Genomic DNA, 19017 nt, shown 5'->3' with positions numbered 1-19017 from the left:
AAATGTCCACAGGGGACATTAGAAGGAGAACACCAGGTCAGATAAGCCACAAGGCAGATACATTATAGTCATTTTAATGGTGCAGTAAAGAAGACAGAGTTATGATCCAAAAGGTAGGAACTGAGAACAGAATTCCCCCAGTCCAGACTGGCACAGGAGCTGAACAGGGCAAGATGAGGAAACATAAAGGGAGAGAAGGATAAAGGGCATATTTGGAAAACATATCAACAGCAGATAACTTAGAATTTGACTTTCAACATAGAGCAGATAGAGGCATGTCCCATCAGGAATATTTACCTACAACCTGCATGTGCATATAAAATGTGCTTTTTTCTAACACAAGACTTATTAAAAGATTTCAGCCACAACACAGTTCCATTTCACAGATACCATGGGTTTCATGAATATCTATTTTACTTTTTCCTACATATTGTATTCAACAGAATGGTCCATGGTCTTTCATAGTGGATAAGCACACAAAGGTCATAGACTGTGGCTCTACACCTGGATGAACTGTTCAGCAGAAATGCAGCTGGACTGCGGAAACTAATTCTGTTAAATTCAGCAGGTGTCTCCCAAAGTAAGTATCTGGAAACTAACTATTTCTAACTGAACTAACTTAAAGAAACTTACAGTTTCTTTAATTTCATCCTTTTACTGTACATCACTGAATCCAATAGGCCTCACAAACAACTTCTTATAATGTAGAAGACTTAATGATAAAATGAAGTCAATGTTCTGGATTAATGCCTTCCAAAGTCACAGGCTGTTAAGTAGGTGACCAGAACAATTTTCAGACATGTTTGCTAATCATCAAAAGGTCCTTAGTACCTAAGAAATGACCTCAAGCGTGATTTATTAATGCTTATCATTAACTTAGTGCTACTGCATTCAGTTTTTGGACAGAAAGTTGCTGCCAATCAGCCTTAAAATAAGCTCTAAAATCTTCCCACTTGTATTAATATCAGTTAAACTGCTTATGATATTTGATGGCAGGTTTTGACTGTGAAATTAGAAAAACATGGGATGATGATATACTAATAAGCATAAGACACAATTATAATGACAGCATTTGTTACCATAAATATTGGGGTATATTATCAAACACAAAATTTCAGGGCAAGAGCTTAGGAAGGAAAGATTTAAAATATATCCTTTTCTTAAGTAATGCCTTAAATGTAATACATGTTTTTTTTTATGATCACTGTAGAAGAAGTTATTCTCTAAAGGAATTTGAATATGTAAAGGCTGATGGCTAAAGTCTTGCTGACACTGGGCTAAATCTGAACATGAGGATTGGGTGGAAAAAAATAAGGAGAATAGTATTGCATATGAAGGTTAGAGCAGAAAATTGGGGGCAATTAGTCTGGAACACTGCAGAGAGGCCATTGTTCCTGGCTAGGACATTTGCTGAGACTGCAGATCACATATTTATTTATTTCTGCTGAACTAGCCTTCTATGTAATAAAGTGCTGCAAGGGCACAGACCAAGAACAGTAACATAATTCATTTGAAATTAAGTCACAGCAACAAGCTTATAGATAAATGGATAAAGAGCTACATATTTTTCTGGCATAAATTAGATGTAACGTCATTGCAGTCAATGGAGTTGTTTCATTTTACATCAAGAGAGAATTTGTTCTACAACACAAGCAATAGTTTTGGCAGTTAAATCCCATTTTCAGTAACACCAAAGCTACAGAAAAATTCCATTTGCAGTTTCTTGTTGATCCATTTAGTTGTTCTGTCTAATGGCTAGATGAGTCCTCCAAGAATTAAAAAACAAATCCATTTCCCTGCTAGTGATATCTGAAGACAAAGGCGTGGAATTAAATTCTGACACTTTTTACACCTGGAAGATTCATTGAACTCCACAGCACCATTTTATGATGTACAAATTTGGTACATTGTTTCCTACAGATCTTTGTCATTTAAATGTCTGAATATTTGAGTAGCAGTAAATAGAATATCTACATAAATATAGATTCCTTGACACCTTAAGCTCTGACATTTCCTCTATTTATAGCTCAATCACTTAAGGAATGAGCTGGGACAATTTGTGCAGATTGAACACTTAAACCGTTTTATTCCTTAATGGAATTCCTATTTTAATTTTTTGTTAGGCATTTAAAAATTATTTTGAGAATTACAGCAGCAATAATTCTTTATTTCACAAATTCTGGAATTTCAAAAATCAGTCTAAATACTTGGCTCTTCAGAGGCATTGCAATCCTTTTTGCTCATATTTTGCTAGGTATTTGTTTCATTCTTGTTATCATTTTGTTGTTGTTCATCCTGATATTTCTCAAGTGAAGAAAGAAACTAAATCTCTTTGAGAAGACAGATGGATCTAAGAAGCCTTAGATAAGCCTTACCTTTATTCTGGAGTATTTCCATACTTTTAATTCATATTTCTGGCATCTCATGGAATCCAATAGGAAAACAGAAACTCCTTTTAGTGAAAAGGAAAGCTTTGTTCCAGAAGGGATTAGTATTTCCTAAATATTGCTACATATTTCTTCATGATCTTTTAACAAGCTACAAGGACTTCTGAGAGTCTCCTACATTCTTTATATTTCTTCTTTAGTCTGCTTAAACACACATAAAACAGGGAAAAAAAGAAAACGTGCTTTTCAGTGCTGCTTGGATCACAGAGAGCTACTTACAGTTGTGACAAGCACTTTTTCATCTTTTTAGAAAAAAAGGCTTGTCCATACCCTGATATGTAACATTAACAGGACAACAGTTTACACTGGAGGTTTGTGGAATCTGGAAACCTTAAGAAAAAAATGCAGCCTGCACTGCTGAAGATTCACAACAAATTTAGACTCTATGCTAGAGATCTGCTCTAAACATATTTTGGTGTGGGAAGTGCTGTGACTTTGTTCTTGTCATATTAGGATACATCTGCAAAAGGACTTGCAAACCAAGCAACGACACTGTGGCTTCACTGTGTTACTCAGAAACCTTTTGCTGGACTGCCACCTAGATCTATAGGCCACCTTTATTCCCTGTCCAACAATCTCCATAATAGAGGTTCTGATCCTACTGCACTGCTTTGTGCTTATACCCTGCTGAGGCTGTTAAATGTCTGGTCTCATCAGGGACTTCCAGTGTGGCCAACTCTCCTATGCGTTTGAACAGCATCACACAAAACACTTTTATCCAGTATCTTAGTAGTCTCCCAGGACAGAGACTCTGAGAACTGAATCCTCACCTCTAACCCTGGCGTCCTTTGAGATGAATACTCTAGTGTTTGAGAGTGGCTGGGACTTTTCTGTAGACTTTCTTATTGTTCAGTTTTTATTTGTCGGGTTTTGCGTAGCAGTGTGTAAAAGTAGTGTCTCTGGCTCTTACATAAAAGAATTCTTGTATCAGAGAAATAAGTATGTCTTCTTGAGTAAGGGTTTAATACCTTTCTCTACCCTCAGTATTTTCAAAGAGCTTTACTATTTCAAGTGACTCAGTGACTGGCTTGCAAGTTTCTGGGACACCTCCCTTTACTAATGTATTGAAAAAAGGAGAAAATACAGTTTGTCTGCAGAGCTCCAGAAATTAAGTATTGCAGCAATAAATTCTTCTCTGGATCCTTATCAATGTCCCCAGTGACCTGAAAAAGAACAAAATTTTACCACATTTATATCCAACACAGCATCTAAATTTCAACACATTACTATAATGTACTTACAGTTAGGCACATAGAGAAGTAAATTCAAGGTATCCTTTCCTGATGGCCTCACGTCCACATGGAGAGGTAGGTGAAATGTCATAGCTGTGCAGAATATGTTTCCTTTTTATCAGTGACCAATGCACAGTATTTGTAAATGCTAAAGCATTTTATTTCAAATCCCTCTCAAGTTAATAATGGTTTTCAAAGCACTAGATTAAATTCATCCTCTTGAAATATGTCAAAACCAGTGGAGTTTCACCAGATATGTACATGATTTGGTAGCAACAGCAACTTTTATCTGTGTTTCATTCACATCAAAGGATCCAATGTGTTTTATAAGCAAAGGGATGAGTTCAGACACCAATGAAATTCAATCACCACAGGTGACATGCAGCAGACTTTCTTTTTAATTTTTTTTTTTATTTTTATTTTTAAATTTATGTAACTGTTAAGCACAGGTAGTGGAAAAGAATCTCAGAAGTGAGATAAATTGTCTGTACTGATTTTTTTTTAATTCCCTTGAACACAGCAAAACATGTGAAATTTCAGGTTCAACTACAGTCACAGTTTTAGAGAAGACGAAGGCTAAATGAGGCCCTTAACACATAAACAAAGTTTGAGAAAAGTTACTTATTAACCCACTGATCACTAGCCATCTCAGCTAGGTTGAGAGCTGCTTGATGAGCAACTTATTTGGGTAGGGATAGGTGACTGTTATTAGCAGAGGAATGCTCCAGAGAAGAAAAGGTGCTCATGCAATGAAAGAGCTTAACATGTCAATAAAGCACATGTTTATGGTAGTGGCATTAAGCAGTTAGCTGTGATTCATGGATTTAAAAGCAAAAGTCATTTAGTTTCCTAATTACAATAACAGCTGCATAACTGAAGAATTCTGCTACAATTTATGAGGCACAAAGTGTGGAGACAAAACACTAGAACATTTAAAATCTGACTAATAGGGGTTTTCTACTAAAACAGCATCTGAGTCCTTCGGAGTCCCACCGAAATAACTTTAAAAGGGCTCTCAGTCTTTCCTGCTCAGTCCCTGCCTTGCATTATAGTTTCCCATGCTGCTAGTCCTTCAGTTGTTTGTTTTAGCTCAGTGGATGGGTGTTTGGTGAGAGGTCTTGACTGGATATTGTCCAGGGAAAATTTGAATCAATAAAATAGCAAGTCCTTTCACAGGAAGACCAGTGCACAAACCACAGATGTCTCAAATAATTCATCTGAGTTGTGGGTTCCAGACCCCTCTTTTCTGCACATGACACAACTACGAGAAAGTGATCTGTGACCTGTGTGACACTTCCAGGTGGTCCCTATCCAGACCTGTTTTGTTCTACACTTCCAAATTTTTGTTCTGTTTTCTGAAATTCACTGTTACTCTTCCATTTCCTCACAGATGTGAAACTGTTTTCAGTCAGAACTTATTATATGTAGTATAGACAAGTAGATAAACAGATGATTCAGTGGTGGAAAATATACATCTGGTTACACACCTACAAATACACCAATATTTGTATTGTAAATATGTGTAAATACACAATAAATTTATGTTTAACAGGACTTTGAAAAATTACCCATATCTTATGGCAAGAGGGTAAGATTTCTTTCTGAGTTAAATATAACAAGGTCATTACTCTAGTTTTTTGAGCACATCCAGATAGAAATACCTACAACAGTTACCCTCTGAGTAAGGCAGCAACAGTAAAATACACAGTGAAGGAACTTGAAGACACTTTTACATAAAACTGATCTGAGTCAATGTCACGGGATTACAAATTATATTAAAAAGAAAGGAAATAAATGCCATGGCATAATATCCATCAAAGCAGTCTAGCAATGTATATAAGCCAGCTTTTGGTAGCTATCAAGCATTGGATGTCATTGGATGGCACTGGCAGTAAATACAATAAAATCCTGTAGTGGTCAGCTGCCATCATATGTTGGGCACCTCATGCTAAGTGGTACTATGTATGCTGTGCTGTCCTTGGGAGAAAGCAGTTACCCCTCTGGAGCCTTCTAATTTCCTTTATGAAGAAGATTTCCAGGGTAGAATGTGTTTGAAGTCATTCCTACAACTGTCTCAAAATACCTTGGAGTTGTTCTTTTACAGAGTAAGTGAAAGAGGTAAATGGTAGATTCTCCCTCTGTGCCTGGACAAGTGCACCTGGAAACCAGTTTTCACTTGATATGTCACCTGTTTTATATCTGCTGCCTTAGCACATTTTTCCTGACAGCAGTTAGCACTAGTGCCTCAAGAACAAAGGGTTTAACAAAATTCACCATAAGAAACCGTCCTTCTCCTTTCACTTATCGGTCAAACTGTGTAGGAAGAGACACTCTGCTCAGCTTCCTTTTCTGTTCTCTGTACATCTTATTGTTGCCCACTAGCCAGAGTATTTACATGAATAAAATCTACATTAAACATGCAATGGTTAGTGGAGATGTACCAGAGAACTTGCCACTAAATAACGTCATTTAGCTAATTAAGTTAGACTGGTAATAAAGCTAATGATAGAAACAATAGTTTTGGCAACAAACACCGAGTTCTGTGAAGAAGAATGTGATTGCTGCTTGGATCCCATTCACCTTTAAAACTGCCATTTTGATGTCCATAAAGTAAGCACTGCTTTGTGGAAAAAGAGTGTTTTCAGAGATGCATGGATCATTAATGACTACAGAATCGGGATAAAACAAATTGTTTAAGATTCTGGGTGTGTGTCATGACAAACTTCATTCTCCAGAGGTCTCAGAAGCTCACAGCCAGCATCTTCTGGCAATGTGTCACCTTCGGTCGCTATTGATCAGTAGCTACCTACTGTTGTGCTGGAGATTCAGCCTACCAGCAACAAAGTACTGCAAGCACCAAGGGTGCTGCACTACAGTGCACAGAGCTCTTTGATGAATAAAGTAAAGAAAGAGATATCTTTGAATAAGGTCAGAAATTACTCAGTGATAACATGTTTTCATGTTATCTGTGAAAGCATCACCACAGCTCCGTTGACAGAGGTGAGAGACTGCTCCAAAACACTGAGAAACAATCACACAGGCTATTTTGTTTTTCAGTACTGAAGAAAAGAGCTTAGTTCTCTTGGGTTTCTGTCTTCATTTTTATCCAACTGAATTTTCACTGTTTTACTTCAGTTTTAGGTGAAAATTACTCTGTGAAAAGTGATTTATTTTTAATGTAGCAGCAAAATAGTTCCTGGAGATGGTTCTTCTAAACTACAAAAACCCAAAAGGTTTATAATAATTTCAATTAAAAAATAAAGAAATTGTCTGGGATAAATATACATGCAAAAAGAAGTAAAGTTATAATAAATGGGATGCACACAAGTCACCAAAGTACACACAGGCATATCAATTCATTTTACAGTCCAGTCAACCCTTGGACTTTCTGCCTAACTTCCTTCCTGGAAACCTGTGGGCTGTTAGGACATTGCATTATGTTCCCCCTTGAAATCAAGGTCCAAAACTTTGCTACAAGAAACTACTATTTTTTGTTGCACTCACTGGAGGGGAAAAACCTGTGCTGGTTGCACCTACCTGTTCTCAGCATCCCCTAAAATCATGGTACAGCCCCCTAGCAGGCAGTTCAAAAGTCCTTCTGAGCTTATTGTGCTCAAGTGGAAGAAATGTTTCATGCTCTGAGCAATGATCTGACTTGTTTCTTTGAAAAATGCTTTACAAACCTACACATCTTCACCCAAACAGTGGTAAAGAGGGGGACATGGAAGAGAAAAAATGAAGTCAAGAGAGAAGACAGCTTTACTACATAAACAGAAGAAGATGACACATAGATATTTTGTCTCAAGATATTTGTGCACATTTCAGAGGGACACATCACCAGGAAACTGAGTCTCTTTTGTCTAAGTTTCTGCAGTTATTTCCCATATGGTTTCCTCCAACACTTACAAATTTACAATTTACAGTTTACAAAAATTCATATCCAATTTAGAATAGATAGCACAGTCACTAATAATCTATCTGGTTATACTTAACTTCGGTAGGGGCAAAGTTATTGAAAGGAACTATTTATCTTTCCTGTATCAGCCTCGTTTTTGTGATTGATAACAGACTGACTGACACTCTTTTGGTTTTATAAGTGTATTTGCCCTTTTATTCACATTTCTAAATTTATAAAGGTGGTTAGGAATTGTTGGATAAAATTTACATCAATATCAGGCTATTATTATGTAATTTGTAATGTTTGTGCCAAACACATAACCATGGGAAAACAGGGGATGAGGGATAAAGTCTAAGGCCCAGTCTTAAACACATGCTGTTTATACAAATACAGTATATTTATTGTAATGGAGGAAAGAAACACCAAGCTATTTACAAAACCTGGAAAGATCTGCAGCCTGTTATTACAGGAGGCAGTGTTCAGCAGGCTTAACAAAAAAGATGTGCCCTTCAGACTGCTCTCAGTTTGTCCTATCATGTCTTTTTCCATCTTCTGCCTTATAACATTTTCTATGCCTTGTAAACTGATAGGAATTCATTCCTCAATGGCCACACACAGAGGTTAATAAGCTCCCAGCAGCAGCTGACTTGGCATTAGAGGAGAAATACTCCATGCTACATCCAGTTTAGAAATGTTACCTTCATATCCCCTTCCCTGTTTTGGGAAACTGTAAGTCTTTTTCCACTTCAGTTCTTCTGGATATAGACTGGCAGTGTGGTAAGTCTTTCCTCTTGTCCCGTGTCTGAGAGGCTGTTCACTGTGGAAATTGCAAGTCAATGTTACACTGAGTCAGCCAGAGACATGAGGTAGGTGTGCCAACATTGTTCCTTACGTCAAACCACGAAACAGAGCTTTTAGTGTTAAAAATCATAATTCATAAGGTCACAGGGTAGGACAAGGTAACCATTACAAAGGAGAAATGGAAAATTACTGGGGAACATAACTTTAACTGTTTGAAAACAAATCTCCCCACTATCCACTGTGCCCATCCTTCTGACCTTGCTCTCCATCCTGCAGTTTTCACAGTGGATTGCAGCAAACTCTCTCTGACTGTCTCTGAGAGTTTCCTTTCTGTCACCTCTGTGTCTGTTCTCTCTGCTTTCTCGCCGATTCGCACGCCAGCTGCAGACTCCCTGCCTGCTCCACCCTGCACTTGCCAAAGGTTGTCCAGCAAAGCCTCTAAACTCACCCTCAGAGATAACACCATCTCTGCCTCCCTTCAGAGGGTGCAAAATCCAGGACAAAACAAAGCAGCAGCTTTTGACCTTGCTGTCCAGTACAGCCTTTCAGAAAAACACACTGCTCATGGAAACTGTGAACAAACAAGTAACTCGGGCTGTTTAACATGTCACCGTGACACGGTGGTGAGCAGCAGGAAAGGCTAAACGAATTTAAGGGATTACTGGGGGACAAGCAACTAATCCTATGTGTATTTCTCTCACATTTCTTACATTGTCAAATGTCATTCACTTGTGCAGCCATGAAGCAGAGGACTTGCTTGTTTAAGAAGAACAGATCAGTAAGGTACTGAGGATTTCTATTCCTCAGAATGATTCCTTCTAAGGTGATAAAAGATCATAGTTATCTATACTGGCACAAACAGCAAGGTGTCTGTGCCTTGTAATATTGGAGCTGAAATATGACACTTTCTGTGCCTTAAATTCCTTTTTCTTTTTTTTTGTTTTTTTTATCTTTGGAAGACATGTACAAATTCCACTATAAAATAAATGGAGTTTTGCACCAAGTGTTGAGAATGTTAGAGGTTAAAAATATTCTCTACCTCCTGCCTCATCTATGCCCTGACATATATTTTCATACATATGTAAGTTTATGCTGTAAAATGTTCATAGCAAGAGTTTGCTATATATAAAAAAAAAATCTATGCATTATACCTGATAAAATGCTAAAATAAAATAGAATTTTTAAAAGCTGTGAAATATACCTTGGACACCATGTGATGCTGCACTAGGAAATGTACCTTACAGGAAACTATGAAGCCTGTAACCTAAAGCATAGTACCAATCAATCCATGAGAAAACCTAATATGCATGATGTCTGGGTTTCATGTACTCAGTGAGCACATACACATGATAAGGCTTTTCATCATTTGAATCTGCTGTACCAGAAGGGAAAGTATAAAAAGTACACTGTCACCAATTTGGAATGAGGTCTGGAGCAGTCTGCTGCAAAGGAAGCCAACCATAAAGGGGGGAGAAGGAGATGTCTAAATAGGCAAGTTATTTCTTTAAAAAAAAATGAAACCTAAATACCTGGAAAATGCAGACAATTGATATACATTTTTTTTTCCCAACAGTTTTTTAAACTATAATCCTTAAAAGATTTTGAGACAGTAATTAACAGTAACAGTAAAAGTTGAAAACAATAACATAAAAGTTGAAAAGTCCTCAGTTTACGTCTTTTCATTTTCCTGCTCCTTGCAATTAAATTCAATAATATGAGCAATGTTGATGGATTTTTTCACACCTTTTCCTATCTTCCAGTTCCTCAGTTTCTTAAAATTCTGAAATCATGAAAGGACTAAAAGAAATATTAAACCCTAAATTTTTTCTAGTCAGCCACTCTTCCAACACTCTTTTAAAGGTTAAATATTTCTTCTTTCATCATTCTGAAGCTTTCACAGGCCCAAAGTTGCAAATGTAAAAATAAACCTTAACAGAATTATCATTGAACTCAATGCATTGAACTAACTGGCACAAATTAGGGTAGGACTAGAAAGGAAAACTAAGGAAAATCTGAAGAAAAACAAAAAAATCCATCTATTTCCAAATTAGTAACTTTTAAAAATGATGTATACATGTATTTTTTGCTTGTGTCTTTTCTTCTAGTTTGATCTTTTCAGTGCTGAAAAAAATGAAATTCACCATTTATTTATGCTTTTGGCTTTGTGCAAATGTTTCTCTGCTTTTCAATAAATTCTACTCACAACATGTAAATATCTGTGACAAAGACCATTCCCCTGCAGTGGTACAGGATGCATTACTAAGCAACATGTTTTTTTAGTTTGCTTTGGTTTTGTCCTTTTGTTCTCTCTTGGAGTTCTTTTAGTTGCTTGCTGTCTTACTGTTCAAATGTACAGGGAAGTTCCACCAGGGCCCCTCTCTGCAAATAACATGCTATGTAAAGAATTCAGATTTCAGAGAACTCATGCAGAAGATCATGACATTTCTCAACTGACTTTGAATCTGATGTTCAGAAACAGAATCCCACTGGCGTGTGGGAATATAAACCTGGGGTAGTTCCATTCTAGATTTCCATCACTCTCTGAGTGGATGGGTCTGCTGAAGGCTTAACTTCAGAACAGAAGATTAACTTTTCCACTTTTTCTCCCTTCTTCTTCACTTTGTGTTTTAATTTGTAAAAGAAATCTGAATACATAGACTAGATGAGAATCACAGAGAACTCCAGCAAGGTTCTTACCTAGGAGAGGAACAGTGAGGGCTTGAAGACGTGCTAGAGCGTGCTGATGCCTTTGACCTACTGTTGAGACAGGCTCAGCTTGTCTGAGCTTCACATAACTAAAAATATGCAGAAAAAAAACCCCACAAAAAAGAGTTCCTTATACTGATAGAAATCAAGTCTAAATGTGAATGTCCCTAGGCTTTTTTTTTTTTTTTTTTTTTTTAATTATTAATGCACATATATGCTCTAAAGTTGGAAACATGAAGAGCAGGAATGCAAGCACTCTCATGTTCATAGATAGATCTGTGGTTGCGCAAAGTCTTCCCAATAGAACACACTTTTCCAAAAACTAAAAACACAATATCAAGCTTGGGCCTTTTCCTTAAAGAAAAAAAAGAAAAAGAAAAAGAAAAAAAAAAAGAAATTTGGGGTTTTTTTCTTTTTTAAACAGGTATAAGCTGCTTGTAAAGCTGTCATTTGAGAAAATTAAGCTTTTTATGCCCTCAAACCACAAGGTGTCTTCTTGCCTCACTCTTATTGAGGCCTGCATTGGTTAATGCTGGTGTTAGGTGTTGCATGTGGTCTCAAATGGGTTTGCAGATGACCAGCAGCAGCCAGAAATGGTAAGTTTCCAGACGTTTATGACAAAATTCATCTCTGCAGACAAGGAAATCTTATATTGGTATGAGGCTGGCAGCTCCAAGGCAGCCTTGACATAAATTTTCAGCAAACATATTCCTGCCATTGCAAGCTGTGCTATCCTATCAATTCAGTGTGATTATCTAGTCCAATACCAGGAATCCACATTTAATAGACGGTTCCAGCAGCAATCCTCTGACACCATCAGCTAAAGCTTGTTCTCACTATCTTCTTTACCCTCATCTATATTGCTGTCTATAAGAGAGCTTCCCAGTTCCATGAATTGGTATGTAAGGGCAGGTATTTGCTTCATAAACTCCTGCTGCTTCTCAGCTGCTAGTCAGTGCAGTGGAGGGTTTTCAATACAGCATGTAATTAAGTATTACTGAAAAAGTAAAAACTAAGTGTAGCAGGTAAGAATGTGATTTGTCAGAGTTGTTCCTCCCTACAGTTTTTTAAATTGCACCATGTCTCTCCCAAAAACGAATTAATGAATGACTATAGTATTTTTACCAGTGAACTACACTTGTGGAAATGGAAATTCCTGGCTTCCCTCCAGAAAAATAAACATTCTATGAATAGAAACAATACCTCAACATTTCATATAACAGGGCAGTAGTGCAGATGATTACAGGACACTTAGCATGCTGATAGTTCAGGAACATCCCTACCCACTTTAACACCAATACTCATTTGTAATGAGTGAGCAAAATTAATTTTGTGCAAAAGTTGCATTTTGGAAGGTAGCAGCAGCAAGAATTTCACTTTGAGATTTCACACTTGGAGCAATTGTATTTCTGTGATGTTTTTCACTGAGCACAGAATCCACTTTTTCAAGCACTGAAGCTATTCAGTGGGGACAGCTTGAGATAATCTGGCAGTGCCTCACCCCCTAAGGGCAATAGAGGTCAAGGCATTAGGCCACTGACAACCTGACAACTGTGCAACTTCACTGTGATACTATCAAATAACAGCACGTATAAAATGCAAATATTCCAATCAACCCAGCAATTGAGCATAATATATCATTGTATAACCACTAAAAAAATCCTAGTTTAATTTTAACAAACTTACAGAGGTGCTGCTTTCTTTCTCCTTTTTCTTTCTTTTTTTTTTCCCTAATTCATATCCTTTTTCTTGGTATTACCTTTGTTTCTTGCTTCAGTCTTTGCCTTTGTGACTACAGCCCTTTCTTGTCAGAATACTCCTACATCTTTTGCTACCCTGTACTTTTTCAATGTGTATCACTTCTACAGCTAAATTGCATAAAGCATTCCTTTGCTACCAAAAAAAAAAGTAGTATCTACTGCAAGAGATCACATTTTCCCATTTGATGCTCCTATAGATTGTTTCCATTTCCCCAGCTATCTTGAGATAGGGAGCCCAGCTGTTTGCTTTTTTCACTTCTTTCATTAGAGTTCACACTTTACCTCCAGACTCCCTGCTAGAGCAACTGTCTTCCTACACCAAAGCCCTCCGGAGATGTATAAACATTAGTGAGCATGTTAGAAGCACTAATGTGCAGAAACTTACCCTCTGCTGCATATGTGGCCTCTCGAGCTCTGTGCAGGAGTGTTCTTCTGCCTGAAAATAAAAAAAAAAAGAGTGGATGAAATAAGAAGGGTTCTGTGCAACTGCAGCAACACCTTTTTTTCCTCCTTATAAATGCATTTACCAAGCAAACACCCAAATCCACTGGAGTTGTGACTGATGAGGCACCTATCCCTGCAAAGCTGGGTCTCTTTCTCCTCAGGAAGAACATGGTGTGCACTACCTCCACCCCCTCTACCTTTGTCTGCCATCAACTCTGTGGTCTCCTCCTTACCTGAGAAAGTGAGGTCTTTTTAGTACATGAATAGGTTTGAAACAGTATTTTTTATTATTTTACCAATACTACTGTTACTTGATCACAATGAAATTATGATCCTATTGTCCTTTTCACAAAACTTTGAGAGTCACTGGAATAGGAAAAGCATAATCTGAGAGGTATCTGCTTTCCTTTAGCTTCATTCCTGCAAATGTTTGCAACTTTCCTTGTCAGACAATAATGTACTGGATGCAGCGGCATTTTTCATTGACTCAGTCACCATTGTAATACAAACAGTACTCCCATAATATGCATCCAAATGAATATAAGCTTACTGTTGGATGTAAGTGATGCCTACCTTTAAAATGGAATGGTTACTCAAAAAATAACAGCATTATAAAAGGAAAATTACCCTTTTAGCCAGTATCGTCCTACCAAAGATTTTATCTAAGTAAACTTGACAGCTTTAAGAAAACTTTGTTGTAATTAATTCACATCTTGTGTCTTGTTTGATTTTATTTCATACCACAATTTTTAATTCATTTAATTAACAGTATAGCCTCATTAAGCAATGATATGTTTTTAAATGCAGCTCATTTGTAAAACAGATATGGAGTTACATCTTAATGCACCTTTCACATTCAAGTTCTATACAGATTGCAGTCTTGCCTGACCCATGACTGAAATTAGACACAGTCTTAGATATTCAAATTCTTTCAAAATAATATGAAACTCTGACAAACAGAAGTGGGATAGATCCTTCTTTGGCAAAGTAGGAATAGCAGAGAGCTGCAAAATGTGAAGGTGTTTAGGGTCTAGACAGAAAAGACCCTACAGTTTCAGTTAAGACAAACAAGAACAATGTTCCAAGCACTTTGTTATTTATACATAGGTATTTCATCTGGTTGGTTAGTTAATCTTGGTTTGTGGCTTGCTTGTTTTTAATAAAAAAGGTCTGATAAATTTCTTAATTAGAACTTAATATAAAGTTCTTAGAACTTAAATAAAGTTCTACCTATAAAATGGTCTAACTGAATTATTAAGAAAAGGAAGAGAGACCTGTGTAACTCAACACCTTTTGGTGAAATGGATTTTTGTTTATTGTTGCTTCTCACTGAGTCTAAGGTGGGAGATTGAAAACTAGTAATGCCAAGTTGTGAATATAAGATGATGTTCACAATGTGCCTCTCTTTTGCACCCTTTCACAGATACTGTTTAATACCATAGGGTCCAAATACTTATTTGATGAATAACGAATTAATATTTTCTGGGTCTAGTTAGGTTTTAAAAAATACTTTTTATAATATCTTAGTGCAATTTGAATTACATTATTAGAAGCTCAAATAATTAAAGGTAACTATTTAAACACGCACTGATCAAAACTACATGATATACAGTCTGATTTTCCTGGTTTTCTATTATGGAAATTTCACATAATATTTTGTCACTCTAACAGAACCAAACCCCAGGTTCCACATTAATAGTGGATTTTTTAAATGGCTGTGATTAAATGAACAGCCTTAAGGCGCCCAAGCATTCTGTTGTGACGGTGTGCTGGGGTGCCTGGTGCCCCAAAAGCAGAGTGTGCTCAGTGAAAAGGCGATGAACCGGGGGGTCACCGGGCAGTGTCCGGCGCCGCTCTGCCCCTCGCGTGTCCGCGGCTGCGCTCACGGCGGCGGGCGCTGCAGTACCCGCGGGCCGCCTCTAGATGCCGCTGTTTACTGCGAGGAAAGCGGCGCCAGCCCGCGGAGCGCTCTCCGCAGGAATCGCTGAGCCTGACCCGCGCTCCCCACGCAGCACACAAGGACTCGGCAGCTTCGGGGAAAGCAAGCAGAGCTGCCACATCCATCTGTAAAACTAACACCACCCCACCTCCCAAAACACCCCCTCCCGCCGCCAAACCAAAATCCCCAAACTTGTACTTTTCCTTCATCAAATAACACTGCTCTCTGAAACACAAAGTAGTTTTCATTGGATCCTAAGACATAAAATGTACCACATGATTGCCTTCCTAGTTACAGAAACTCCTTTTTTTATTCACACATACTTAATTATTCTGGATGTCTTTGTTGAAAAAAGCGACACTGTATAAATATTAATCCTTCTTTTCCCCAACTATTCTTTGTTCCATGATCTACATTCATTGTAGCATAGTAAATTTGAGATCATTAGATCAGTTACTGCTATTTAGATGTAAATGTCTTCAAGGAAGATTAATTACTCTCTAATTCTGATTTTTTTTTTTTTTTTTAATCTGGATAATGAAGACATTCTCTGACACTTCTATGGTAATTCAAAAAAACACTTGTAAATCAACATAACCCCCACAAACATACAAAAAAAAAAAAAAAAAAAAAAAACCAAACAGAAACTCCCCTTGTGCTTCCAAATAACATAGTTCACTGATAAAATTTTGGAAAATGTATGGGTAATTTTTATGACATTTAAGCTAGTAAATGAGGTTGGGTGAAGCTCTAGGAAGCCGTTTGGTAGTTGAAATGTTCCTGTAAAAGTTGCATACCCCTCACAGGAACACCTTGTCCTCTCTAGAACACACGAGAAGAACGCAGAATTACAGAGTGCTGTCTTTCAGAAACGAAAAAGAAACCAATCTTTCCTTTAAACCAGTCAGAGAAGAAGAAACTCTGACTAACATGGTGATCTAGCCACGAGCACCTGGAGAGCATGTACTCATACATGTAACTTTTCAATTTGCACCTCCTGACAGATTCTCTCAAAGAATGAGAGAGCCCTGTTTAGGCAACTGAAAGCAACTGTTACCAGAAATGCTTTTGAATTACCTGCTGTAGGCCTCTCAGAAGTGGAAAACGAGCCACCAAGAGCACTCGAATCACAGGCTAGAAATTCATGACGGTTCTCTGAGGAAGCAGGAGAGTTGAGAGGCTTTTTTTTTTCTTTGTCCTGTGTGACTCAAGCATGCACCACTCTTCCATGCCTCACTTGCAACTCATTGATTATTTGGGGAGGGCCAGGCTCACTGACACTATGAAGGATTTTCTTGAATGACAGTTTCATGCCAGGGATCTACACAGCTCATGGAGTAAAGAATGCAAGCCAAGACTCACACTCCAGTGCTGTCCACTGTGCCTGGGAATCAATGGGCACACACACACACACACACAAAACACATACACAACCTGTCACAGAGAGACTTAATCATATAATCAAAGTGAACAGCATCATCAGGAGACACGGCTAAGATGTTCTTCCAGGAGCAAGGAGTTTTGATTTTGAATCTATGAAGACAAAAACCTAGGCTAAAGGAATACTAAAATCATTTAAAACCATGGTTGTGCTAAAAAACAGAGTAAAACAAAATGCTCCATGTTTTACACAAAGCTGGATTTTGTAAGCATGCACTGGTTTATCTAGTGAGAAGAGGAAAAGGATCTGATTTGTAGATCCTGAAACAGTTTGAGGTGTGCATTGTTTAGACAGGCCAAGACTGAGAGGTTTTTGAACAGCCAGAAAAGCACAAATGCAGCTTTTCAGAACTACTTAAATCAAAGCAAGCAGTGGACAACTTTCCTTCAGTTTGATGACATACAAGATAAGACTTATAGGGCTGCATTGTGAGGTAGATGCCTAGATAGTGTCCACAACTTACTTGAGACGACTAAGATATTTTTTAACCTGTTTTTGAGGCTTTGTGATTTTTTTTAACCATGCAGAGGTTTTCTAATATTATGAAAGATCTACTGCACATCAGAACAAGCAGTATCAGTGTTAAAAAGAACAGAATTTGTGACCACACACTTTAGGTTGGAGCTCCTTCGGGCTAAGTGGGAACACAGACACAATCATTTGCACTGCCAACTCAAAGAATGCAAATAACTGTATTTAGTGGGGACCAGCTGTATTTTTAATATTACCTCCTATTAATACTGTTAAAACATGCAGGTCCTGATCGTGAAATGAGTTTCTTATGCCTTAAAGCCCATGTTCAGGCACAGCACAATTCTGCTTCATGATCAATTTTTTAATTTCCACTTTTGGGAAAACTGAGACATAAAGACTTCTGCAAGAGAAGCAGTTACGTTCAACTTCTGTAGGCTGACTGATAGTTTGTATCTACTAATAAAATAAAAAATAATAAAAAAAAGGTTATTCATTAGCCAGAGATGTGTCACTGCCAAAGAATCCAAGCTTTGGCAAAAGCCTTTACCTTACAGTAGTTTACATTAAATATTTCAAAGCAACAGATGGGTCTGGCTGAGGAATACCTGCATTGCTGTTCCACTGAGAAAGTCTAGGGCACTGAGCTACCACAAACCAAAATGGAATGACAAAAAAACTTTTGTCAACAAAATGGAGATTTTTCACTCATGTTCACAGACTCAGATCCAAGATCAAATAGTTAATGAGGAAGAAAAATAAAAGCTCACAATTTCTGTGGTTCTCTTGTAGTAGTGTATGTGTGTACAGAAGAAGATTCTTGCTCTACCGTCTTTACAATGCATGCATCTTTAGGGCTAGCAGATAGTCTCTTTCTTCACTTAAATTCAATGTTAATAAGAATTCCATAGTTTTTCAATTTGTATTTTTTAATTATTATTTCTGTCAGTAATGAAAAGCATATTATTGTGCTGAAAACAACTAGCTGTCTCACTGTGTATCCTGAAGTCTCTGGCACTCATGCCGTTAGAACAGATACTAATATTTCTGTGGGAGTCCCTACATTTCTCAATCGAGAATCAGCTGAACAGGAAGGTAAGCCAAGCAGCAGCTGAAGCAAACCTTCTTGAAATGATAAGTGTTCAGTGTATCAAGTTTACTGAATTGCACAGGAGTTTTGTGGGATTGACAGCACTGAAGCAGTAGGGAAGAAAAAGGCTTTATAATACTACTCCTCACTGGTATGGTAATAGCATAAGGAAGGTGGATCTGGTTTTACAATGACTGACATAGTTTGTTATGCCTTAAAGTAAAAGACCTCACAGTTATGGAAACAAGATAAACGTATTATTTTTGCATTATACTTTCATGTGTTTTTCCTCTGGCACCAGGTGCATTTTACCTGAGCTTTCAGTCCCAGAAAATCTGTAGGTTTCTTTATCTATTGCCCAGATTTACTGTCTTCAGTGACAAATATTATATAGATATATTCTATGGAGAAGAAGAATGTCAAAAGAGGACTGTGAATAAACTCGACTTACTGTTTTTCAAAATATTGTCTCTTGGAAACAAGTATCCTCTCCTGATCACAGGCCTGGGGTTTGCAAGCACAGATACAAAAGAATCAGACAGAAGGCCTTCAGTCTATCCAAGCTTTAAAAAGATAAAGGCGAAAGACAGAGTTATGAAAGGGAATCTAAGAACTGATCCCTGTAAATCCATCTGAAAATAACAACTTTCTGGCCTATGTCAGAACAAACTTTGTCGGGGAAAAAACTGTGGCACTTCCAAGCTATTCCTAATATTGCTTTTTTCAGATTATAAGGTGTCCTCCCTTGGAGAGGGGATTTTCCTTGCTCACACAACCTGAGTCTGCCC

This window comes from Prinia subflava, chromosome 3 (genome assembly GCF_021018805.1).
Source record: "Prinia subflava isolate CZ2003 ecotype Zambia chromosome 3, Cam_Psub_1.2, whole genome shotgun sequence".
NCBI classification, from domain to species: Eukaryota; Metazoa; Chordata; class Aves; order Passeriformes; family Cisticolidae; genus Prinia; species Prinia subflava.
Note: the sequence above shows the minus strand (reverse complement) of the source record.